We start from the raw sequence: 11,759 nt of genomic DNA on the forward strand, positions 1-11,759 counted from the left end.
GCAGTCTGAGGTTTGCAGCAGCAAGCATGTTCTGGGTTCTAGTAAGAATGTCAATAGCTTCTTCTTCATTGGGCAGAGATTTGAGTCCGTCGTCTACATAGAAATTCCTTTCAACGAACTGTCTTGCATCAGATCCAAATTCTTTCTCACCCTCTTGAGCTGTTTTCCTCAGTCCATAAATTACTACTGTAGGAAGGAGAAGGACTGTTACCGAAAACATGTACCTTCATTCGGTAGTCTATGACTTCATCGTTGACATCATTATTGCGGTGCCATCGGAACCTGCAGAAGTGTCTGTAGTCTTCACGGACGATGAAACAGTGGAACATCTGTTGAATGTCAGCCATAACAGCAGCTGGCTCTTGTCTAAAGCGAAGTAAAACTCCTATAAGATTGTTGTTCAGATTAGGCCCAGTGAGAAGATTGTCATTGAGGGAGACACCTTCATGACGAGCACTTGAGTCAAAGACCACCCTAATCTGATCAGGCTTGCAAGGATGGTAGACACCAAAGCATGGTAGGTACCAACATTCTTCTCCTTTCATAAGCGGAGGTGCAGGCTCAGCATGATCTCTCTCAAACACCTTCTGCATAAAGTCCACAAAGTGCTTTTTCATCTCAGGCTTCTGGTTCAAACTGCGATTTAAAGAAACAAACCGTGATTCTGCGTGTACCCTGTTGTTTGGTAATCTCTTTCTTGGGGTATGAAATAGGAGAGGTGCTACCCAACTGTTGGAATCATCTTGGTAGAACTCTTTACTCATGGTTTTCAAGAATTCTTTGTCTTCTATAGTAGCTGCCAACTCATTGTCTTTAGTGGATACCTCAAACACTGTGTTGCCGATGTTGTCATTCCAAAGATTAAGAGCTTTCTTATTGTCTTGTATGATGTGCCGTTGTGCACCTTTTTCAAACAATCTTTCTTTCACAATATATTTATGTGGTCGTTGTGCAGAACAAGTTGTTCGCCCATTTGACAGGACATGTGTTTTAAAGGAAGAGACTAAGTAGAAGCTCCTGTTCTTGTCTAGGTAGACCGTGCCTATGATGACCCATCCTAGATCCAGACGCTGAGCATATGGTGTATTGTGTGGATTGTTAATTTAATGACGAACTTTGTGCACCCTTAGAATGTCTCAACCGAGTAACAGCAGGATATCGGCACTTTCATCGAGGGCTGGTATTTGGTTGGCTATGTGCTTTAAGTGAGAATGGTGAAAAGCAGCTTCAGGAGTAGGGATCTCCTCTTTGGTGTTTGGAATCTGGTTGCACTCAGTGATAGTGGGCAAAGATATTTCCACATTTGTCATTCAGAGGAGTAACTACAAGACCACTGGCTCTTCTACCTAAGACTTCTGTAGTGCCGGCACAAGTGCTTAGAGTATAAGGCAGAGCATTTCCAGTTATGTTCAACAGTTCAAAAAACTGAGTTCTTGCAAGAGATCTGTTACTCTGATCATCCAGAATAGTATACAGTCTTATGGCCTTTTCAGATTGACCTTTGGGGTATACACGGACCAAGCATATCTTTGCACAGGATTTGTCGCAGAATCCTTCTCCACAGACCTCTGTACATGTAGCGAACACTGGGGTGGTAGGTGCTGCTTTATCTGGGTGCTCCCCGCCTTGCTTTTCCTCAGGAAGATTGTTTGTGAGCGTAGTAGAGTTGTGCAAATATTAATGAAGATATGGTCATCACTGTCGCACTCTATACATTTTAATGATTGCTTTACAGTCCTTCGCAAAGTGTTCTGTGGAGGCACAGCATTTGTAGCAAACCCCAAATTTCTTCAAAAGTTCCTTACGTTCTTGGAGGGTTTTCTTTCTGAAGCTGATATACAGTTGCAAGAAAAAGTATGTGAACCCCTTGGGATTACGTGGAGTTTTGCATGAATTGGGCATAAAATGTGCTCTGAACGTCATCTAAGTCACAACAATAGAAGAACACAGTCTGCTGAACATAATACTACACAAACATTAGATGTTGCCATGGTTTAATTGCACATAACATGTAAACATTCACAGTGCAGGGAGGAAAAAGTATGTGAACCTTTGGACTTAATAACTGGTTGACCTTCCTTTGGCAGCAATAACCTCAACCAAACGTTTCCAGTAGTTGCAGATCAGACCTGCACAACGATCTGGAGTCATTTTGGACCACTCCTCTTCACAAAACTGTTTCAGTGTAGCAATATTCTTGGGATGTCTGGTGTGAATCGCTCTCTTAAGGTCATGCCACAGCATTTCAATTGGGTTGAGGTCAGGACTCTGACTGGGCCACTCCAGAAGGCGTATTCTGTGCTGTTGCAGCCATTGTTTTGTTGAATTACTTGTATGCTTTGGGTCATTGTCCTGTTGCATCACCCATCCTCTGCGGAGCTTCAGTTGGCGGACAGATGGTCGTACGTTTTCCTGCAAAATGTCTTGATAAACTCTGGAATTCATTTTCCCATCAATGACAACAATCCGTCCAGGCCCTGAGGCAGCAAAGCAGCCCCAAACCATGATGCTCCCTCCGCCATGTTTTACAGTGGGGATGAGGTTTTGATGTTGGTGTGCTGGGCCTTTTTTTCTCCACACATAGTGTTGTGTGTTCTTCCCAAACAACTCAATCTTGGTTTCATCTGTCCACAGGATATTTTGCCAGTAGTGCTGTGGAACATCCAGGTGCGCTTTTGCAAACTTCAAACGTGCTGCAATATTCTTTGTGGACAGCAATGACTTCCTCCGTGGTGTCCTCCCATGTACTCCATTCTTGTTTAATGTTTTCCATCTTGTAGATGTGTCAACAAAAATGTTAGCATGTGCCAGAGATTTCTGTAGGTCTTTAGCTGACACTCTGGGATTCTTCTTTACCTCATGCAGCATTCTGCGCTGTGCTCTTGCAGTCATTTTTACAGGATGACCACGCCTAGGGAGAGTAGCAACAGTGCTAAACTTTCTCCATTTGTAGACAGTCTGTCTTACCGTGGACACATGAACATCAAGGCTTTTGGAGATACTTTTATAACCCTTTCCAGCTTCATGCAAGTCAACAATTCTTGATCGTAGGTCTTCTGAGAGCTCTTTTCTGCGAGGCATGGTTCACATCAGACAGTGCTTCTTGAAACCAGTAAACCCAAAACAGGTGTGTGTTTTTTAAGGGCAGGACAGCTGTCAGTAACACATCCAATATCATCACACTGATTGGAGTCAAGGTTGGCTCACTCCTGGCTCCAATTAGCTCTGGGAGAAGTCATTAAGCTAGGGCCTCACATACTTTTTCCTCCCTGCACTGTGAATGTTTACATGTTATGTGCAATTAAACCATGGCAACATCTAATGTTTGTGTAGATTTATGTTCAGCAGACTGTGTTCTTCTATTGTTGTGACTTAGATGACGTTCAGAGCACATTTTATGCCCAATTCATGCAAAACTCCTCGTAATCCCAAGGGGTTCACATACTTTTTCTTGCAACTGTATTTCTTAAGTGGATGTGGTTTATTATGTATTGGACATTGCCGATTTGGGTCCTCAATTTCCTTGTATTGATCAGTCTTTTCAAGAACTGTAGCAGGCGCAGGTAGAACATTAGTACTTTTAGTAACGGTCTCTGTGTGACATACGTGTGTTTGTAGGTCTTGGAGAGAGTGTACTGAGAAGGTTACAGTCCCCATATGAGAAACTTGGGTCATTCTTAGTGTCTGCAATTCTTTTGATGAACTCGCAGAAGTAGGAAAAAGGAGGAAAAGCAACTCTGTTCTTCCTTATACTTTGACCCAAGCGCTGCCCATCTTTCTTGAATTCCATATGGTAGCTTGAGAACAATAGATTTGATGCCATGAGAGGTGTCAAGGTAACTTAGACCAGGAAAGTTGATGTCAGCCTTAGCAAGTCGAAGCTCTAATAGAACATCGCTGAGTTCTTGAAACTTTAGATTGTCGCTAGCAGAAGTCCTTGGGAAGCTTTGCAATCTTTTGAATAAAGCTTCTTCAATGGCCTCTGGGCTGCCAAAGGTATGTTCAAGTCTGCCCCAAGCAGCATTAAGGCCTGCAGAAGGGTTGTCAATATGAACTGCTTTGAGCCTCTTGATGAGTTCAGTGGACTGGGGACCTAGCCATCTGATGAGTAGATTTAATTCCTCTGTGGCATTGATGTCTAGGTCACTCATTGTGGCCTTAAAAGTGGATTTCCAGCCTCTATAATTTTTAGGCTTGTCATCAAACTTGGTGAGGCCTGCCTTAACAAGCCATCTGTGAAGCATATATTTAGCAAACTGTGACATGTCCGTGTTTTCAGATTTTGGGTGCATGACTGCAGGTGGAACAGAGTTGGTTGTGACGGTTGGTGGACTTCCGTGGAGTGACTTGGGAACATATGTTGCTGCTAAGGCATTCAGTGCCGGAGCTGGCTTAAAGTCCATTGGCATGTTGGTTTGTAGAGTAGTGCGTTTGCTAGGAGGTACTCTGTTGGTGCCAAAGTAAGGTGGACGGTCTATTAAATACATACCAGTGTCAGCGGCTAGCTGAGATGCTGCAGTCTGATGTATTGGAGGATATAAGGGCAAATCGTCTTGAGGTACAGTAGGTGCAGAGAAGAGACTTTGAGTGCTTTGGCTGCTGTGACAGGGAGTTGACGTTCTGGAGAGGCGTGTGAAGAATCTGAGACATAAGATACAACTGAGTGTCTGGAACTGCTGTCTCTTTCGTTTTCACTAGCAGCTTGTTCTAAGACCCTTGACCTTGCCATGGCAGTGGCATGCTCACATTGTTTTTCCAAAACTTCAATTTCTGCCTTTTGGCGTGTGGCTTCAGCTTCTTTCTCTGCTTTCTGATATGCTGCCTGAGCCTCCATTTCTGCGACCTAAGCCTCCATTTCTGCGGCCTGAGCCTTCATTTCTGCTTTCTTATGTGCAGCCTGAGCCTTCATTTCTGCTTTCTTATGTGCGGCCTGAGCCTCCATTTCTGTGGACTGAGCCTCCATTTCTGCTTTCCTTTGGACGAAAGCTGCCTGAATTTTAGAAACTTCAGCATCAGCATGGGCTTTTATTAGTTGATGACTGAGTGTAGAAGACCTTGAGTGTATGGATTTGGAAGATCTTGAGGAGCATCTAGTAGATGCAGAGCGATAAGATCTGGATTCATGGAGCTGTGTTATTCTCACTTCTGCCTTTGTCTTTGTTCTCACCACTAAATTGTCTTTCAAGATTGAGCTCCTCAAAACGCTTTAATTCTTCCAATGACCTTTGAATGTTGTACTGCTTTAAGAGAGCAATATATTTAACACACAGTCTTTTGATAATTCTCATAAGCAACATTCAATTGCTGGATAGTGCCCTCTAGTTGTATTGGCTCATGAGATTGTTGAGAGAGAGCAGACATGCATTTAACAGTATCAGACCATAAGTCATTAATATTAGACCGCAATTCTAACTTGTCAGCATTAAAATTATCTTGCTCTTTCCAGGATGGTTTTCTCTTTTATCTAAGTCCTGCTCTGGATGAAGCTCTGATTGTGGTTGTGTATGTTTTCCCAGACTGTATATTACTTTCCTGAAACATCATGTTATTAAGGAGAGGGGTTGATAGAAAGTTTACAGAGAAATGTATCCGCTTTTCTGTGGGTGAGTTCAGGTTTCCTAGGCAATGGTTGCAGAAAAGTTTTATTTAACTTTCTTATAATTTCACAGACAAGCCATGTGCTAATGCATACAGATGCAGTGTATAAACGTGCAGTTGTAAGACGTTCACATCAATAATTTGTCCTGACACTGATGAGTGTTATGCTGAGATATACTTGCAGACATGTACAGGCTTGTGTAGAGATGGCTGCGCTCTGTTAGCTGCTATATCCAGTTCATATAACATCTCACTGTGTATCCAAAGCTAGCAAGGATTCTATGAAGACATTTCACTGATCTTTTGACTGTTCTGTCTCTCCAATCTAAGCATTGAAAGTGTGATCTCTGTAACTTACAGTTGTGATGAGATAGCGATAACTCCAATCTCAGTTGGATACCACAGTCAGTGACTCAATCAGATGAGATCTTGTAGATCTTGTGAAGTTTATTCCATAAACTGAGAGAATCTTACAACAATGAACATCTGATAGGTCAAAAGATCATAATGTGACCTGCTTCATGACATGAGGCTAGAAGCTGCAATGCATTTCTGGGAAAAAGGGTGGGCTATCTATACAGCATTAACTAAACCAGAGGAAAAGGAGGAGCAGAGACAAAATATAGAGAACACTTAAAGGCATATGGCAGTCATGTGAAACATGACAGTTCTGAAATTATTTATCTTTGTCTCATTTTTTACATCACCGAAACCTGACATTTTAACAGTGGTGTGTAGACTTTTTATATCCACCGTATTTGAGTATGATGAAAATAGGGTGCTCACAGTTAGGAGATTAATAAATAAAGGGGGCCTGTACTAAAGCAGAGATACCAACAATCATAATATTAAATTAATCACACTGCACACTAAAATGCAATAATATACTATTAAACCTCAGCACCGGTAGCAATAATAAAAGCTATATTCCTAATACCTTATATTGTATGCTCCTTGAGGGTTAGGGATTGATGCAAATGTACAATATATGTAAAGCGTTGCGTAAATTGACGGCCCTATGTAAGTACCTGTAATAAATAAAATGTATACACCGGTAATAAGAGGATTAAATGCTAGTCTTGACTATGAGGAAGAGAATAGGCAGAAATACTTACCATACACGTTATTCTCACAGGATTCCTTCCCTCCCTATGACCGATTTTCAAAAGCAGCCCAACTGAAGGGTGGGAAACATAGTAAACAAACACCAGCAAGCCAACCTAACAAGACAGGTCAAGAAGGACTCGACAGACTCGGGGTCATGTAGAACCTCATGCCCACAACTGGCAGCTTAACATCCACCATGTAAAACTTAAATGTGTGAACCAAAAAGTGCAGGTGGCAGCTTTGAAAATCTAAGAAATGAATATCTGATGCTGGTAAGTCCACAAAGTACTAATTAATCTGTCAAAGTGTACCTTACTAGAGAAGGGAAGAATCTCATTGTCTAAAAGAGGGGTTTCCAAACTTTCTAACCAAAGGGCCAGTTTACTGTTCTTCAGACGTTAGGAGGGCCGGATTGTGACCAGCAGGAGTGGAAAATGCTCTGACATCAGTGGAAGTAGACAAAGTCTCAGGCTTGGTGGTCAGTAGGATTAAAACAATTATATATGGCCTATGGTCAGTAGGAGGAGGAATAGTGCCCCAGCATTGGTGTCAGTTGAGGAATAGTGCCCCATCAGTGATGTCAGTGGGAGGAATAGTGCCCCATCATTGATATCAGTGGGAGGTATAGTACCCCATCATTGATGTCACTGGGAGCAGTGGTGTCCCATCATTGGTGTCAGTGGGAGGAATAGTGCCCATCTTTGCTGTCAGTGGGAGGAACAGTGCCTCATTGTTTATTACCCATAAAGTTGGTAAGGTTAAAAAAAAAAAAAAAGACACCAGTCCATCTAGTTCAACCTGAGAGCATATGTGTGCATGCGTGCACAAACTTGTCTATAAATCAGTGGGATGAATTATGCCCCATCGTTGGTGTCAGTGGAAGGAATAAGGCTCCATCATTGTTTTCAGTGGAAGACATGTGCCCTATAATTGTTGTTAGAGGAAAAAATAGTGCCTCATAAGAGTGAGAGGAACAGTACCCCAAGGGTCAGATAAAGGCAAGCAAAGGGCCGCAATCGGCTTGCGAGCCACAGTTTGGAGACCACTGGTCTAGAACATAGGCTGCAATGATGACTCGCTTAATCTACTTAGCAATGATGGAGCAAGAAAGTGGGAATCCAACTGCCTAAAAGGCTGTAACTGAAAGGTAGACTCTCACAGTCCAGATAGTGGAACAACATTTCTGCAGGATGTTAGATGCAAGGAAAGGAGGGACCAGTATGTGCATGTATGAATGTGAGTTAGGGAATATAGATTGTAAACTCCTTGATGGCAAGGACTGATGTAAATGTATGATATAGATGTAAAGCACTGCGTAAGTTGTCAGCACTATATAAATACCTACAGTGGATATAAAAAGTCTACACACCCCTGTTAAAATGTCAGGTTTCTGTGATGTAAAAAAATGAAACAAAGATAAATAATTTCAGAACTTTTTCCACCTTTACTGTAACCTATAAACTGTACAACTCAGTTGAACAAACTGAAATCTTTTAGGTGGAGGGAAGTAAAAATAAAAAACAAAACAAAATGGTAGCAGAAGTGTGCACACCCTTAAACTAATACTTTGTTGAAGCACCTTTTGATCTTATTCCAGCACTCAGTCTTTTTGGGTATTAGTCTAGGAGCATGGCACATCTTGTCTTGGCAATATTTGCCCACTCTTCCTTGCAAAAACACTCCAAATCTGTCAGATTGCAAGGGCTTCTCCTGTGCACAGCCCTCTTCAGATCACCCCACAGATTTTTGATCGGATTCAGGTCTGGGCCCTGGCTGGGCCATTCTAAAACTTTAATCTTCTTCTGGTGAAGCCATTCCTTTGATGATTTGGATGTATGCTTTGGGTAGTTTTCATGCTGAAAGATGAAGTTGCTCTTCATGTTCAGCTTTCTAGCAGAAGCCTGAAGGTTTTGTGCCAATATTGACTGGTATTTGGAACTGTTCATAATTCCCTCTACCTTGACTAAGGCCCCAGTTCCAGTTGAAGAAAAACAGCCCCAAAGCATGATGCTGCCTTCACCATGATTCACTGTGGGTATGGTGTTCTTTTGGTGATGTGTAGTGTTGTTTTTGCACCAAGCATATCTTTTGGAATTATGGCCAAAAAGTTCAACCTTGGTTTCATCAGACCATAACACATTTTCCCACATGGTTTTGGGAAACTTCAGATGTGTTTTTGCAAAATTTAGCCAGGCTTAAATGTTTTTCTTCATAAGAAAAGGCTTCTGTCTTGCCACTCTACCCCGTAGCCCAGATATATGAAGAATACGGGAAATTGTTGTCAGTTTGTTGTTCAATTGAGTTGTACAGTTTATAGGTCACATTAAAGGTAAAAAAAGTTCTGAAAGTATGTAGACTTTTTATATCCACTGTATAATAAATATAATACTCCATTGGGGTGTGTTGATTTCAGAAATGACATCTGAGGATTGCAAAGTCTGCACTGTCCACTGAACATTGGCTGACTTAGATAGGGAGGATTGATCCTTAGCAGGAGATCATCCATGTAACCTACAATTGTATCCCCTGAGCACACAGAGCTAGGACTAGGGCAAGCACCTTGATAAAACCTGGGGGACTATGAAAAGGGCAACAAATTGATAATGTTTCCAGCATCAACCACATAGTATTGGTTAGTAGGAAAAATGGGGATGTGCACGTGCACGTGCACATCCCTGATATCCACCGAGCCCAGAAAAATACCCCCAAAGAAGAGAAACCGTGACTGATCTGGCTGATTCAATGTGGAGATAGTAAATCCATAGTAACAGGTTGAGAATCTTCAGATCCAAAACAGGCCTCCATTTGACTTGGAAACTGTTGACAGGTTTCCCTAAATACATTCCTTGTTCAGGACTAAGGCACACTCTGCAGGAGGAGTTGCTGAACAGAAGCATGAAGATCTGCCCATTTTTGCATGGAAGATGCCAAGTTTGAGCTCCCTGGACAAAGTCACAAAAAATTGATAAAATGCCAGTTTCTAGCCCTCGGAAATCAGAAGTCAAAATCTTCCACTGAAAGTCTGTTCCAGACTTAGACTTTAAGCTGGAGGCCTGAGAGGGACAAAAGGAGTGAAAGGTCTACCTGCACCAACATCAGCCACTTTATACTGGGGAGGGGAGTACACCTACCAAAGATAATCTTCTTCAAAGGGCAGCTCAGTAGCAAACTTGCAAAAACACAAGCTAGCTGGAGTGGGAGGAGTTATACACTGCTCAAAAAAAAATTTAAAAATAAAAGGAACACGTTTTAATCACAGTATAGCATCAAGTCAATTAAATTCCTGAGATATTGATCTGGTCAGTTAAGTAGCAGAGGGGGTTGTTAATCAATTTCAGCTGCTTTGGTGTTAATGAAATTAGGTGCACTTTATGGGCAACAATGAGTCAACCCCCAAAACAGAAATGGTTTTACAGGTGGAGGCCACTGCGATTTTTTTTCCCTACTCATCTTTTTTTTACTGTTTTTCACTAGTTTTGCATTTGGCTAGGGTCAGTGTCACTACTGGTAGCATGAGGCGATACCTGGACCCTACAGAGGTTGCACAAGCAGTCCAACTCCTCCAGGATGGCATGTCAATATGTGCCATTGCCAGAAGGTTTGCTGTGTCTCCCAGCACAGTCTCAAGAGCATGGAGGATATTCCAGGAGGCAGGCAGTTACTCTAGGAGGGCTAGACAGCGCTGTAGAAGGTCCTTAACCCACCAGCAGGACTGGTATCTGCTCCTTTGTACAGGGAGGAACAGGATGAGCACTGTCAGAGCTCTACAAATGACCTCCAGCAGGCCACTGGTGTGAATGTCTCTCACCAAACAATCAGAAACAGACTTCATGAGGGTGGCCTGAGGGCCCGACATCCTCTAGTAGGCCCTGTGCTCACTGTCCGGCACCATAGAGCTCGATTGGAATTTGCCATTGAATACCAGAATTGTCAGGTCCGCCACTGGTGCCCTGTGCTTTTCACAGATGAGAGCAGGTTCACCCTGAGCACATGTGACAAACGTGAAAGGGTCTGGAGAAGCCGTGGAGAACGTTATACTGCCTAAAACATTGTTCAGCATGACTGTTTTGCTGGTGGGTCAGTGATGGTCTGGAGAGTCATTACCATAGAGGGACGCACATTGCTCTACAGGCCAGACCTTGGCACCCTGACTGCCATTAGGTATCGGTATGACATCCTTGGACCTATTGTCAGACCCTACGCTGCTACAGTGGGTACAGTGGTCCTCCTGGTGCACGACAATGCCAAGCACAAACCCAATATTGATCATATTTTTGGTAAAATAAAGAAAGATGAGGTTGCGCAGAGTAAAAAAAAAACCTTAAAATTGTATGTGGTCGTTACGACACCAAACTTTGGTGTTCTAAATTTTCAATAGACAGCACTTTAAAAGCCCCTACAGGTCATAAGCTTAGAGTTAACAATGAATAATGGTCCTAGAATTATTACCCTTACTCTGATGTGCACGGCAATATGCAATGCACGTTCTCATATGTACATGCCCTGACACATTTGTTTACATTCAAATGTGCATGTATGTTGAGGTGGGGCTCAATATTTTGTGTGTTTAAGTACTTGGGTGTGACTTTTTTCTCATTAAACTTTATTTTTTTAATCATGTAGGGGACCAAAAGACCCCTATGTGATGCTGTATGATTGTGACAGGTTCTTCTTAATGAGACATCAGGGGTCTTTTCAACACCTGATGTCTCACTTGCCCCCATTAGCTTCTTCCTCAGCTACAACATCTGGGGAAAGTGACAGCCAAACCCCAAAGTCATTTAATACATGTTGCTGACGACTTCTTACCAAGTAGGGGAGATCAATTAAAGATTCACTAGTCTCTTCCCTCTACTTGGCAGCACCTGCCATTGTTGGTCCTGGCTCCGCAGATGGGAGCACAGAGCCTGGGATGCATGGCTGGAAAACATGTAGGCGTGGCCAAATGCACCAGGTGCATGGAAGTGATTGGGCTTGTCAGGTTTGCATACATTCCTAGCTGCTGCCAAGCAACGTATGCCATACATCAGAGGCAACAAAAGGGTTAAAGAAAT

The sequence above is a fragment of the Staurois parvus genome, unplaced genomic scaffold (genome assembly GCF_062004578.1).
Source record: "Staurois parvus isolate SC_StPar_1 unplaced genomic scaffold, SC_StPar_1.0 ptg000446l, whole genome shotgun sequence".
NCBI classification, from domain to species: Eukaryota; Metazoa; Chordata; class Amphibia; order Anura; family Ranidae; genus Staurois; species Staurois parvus.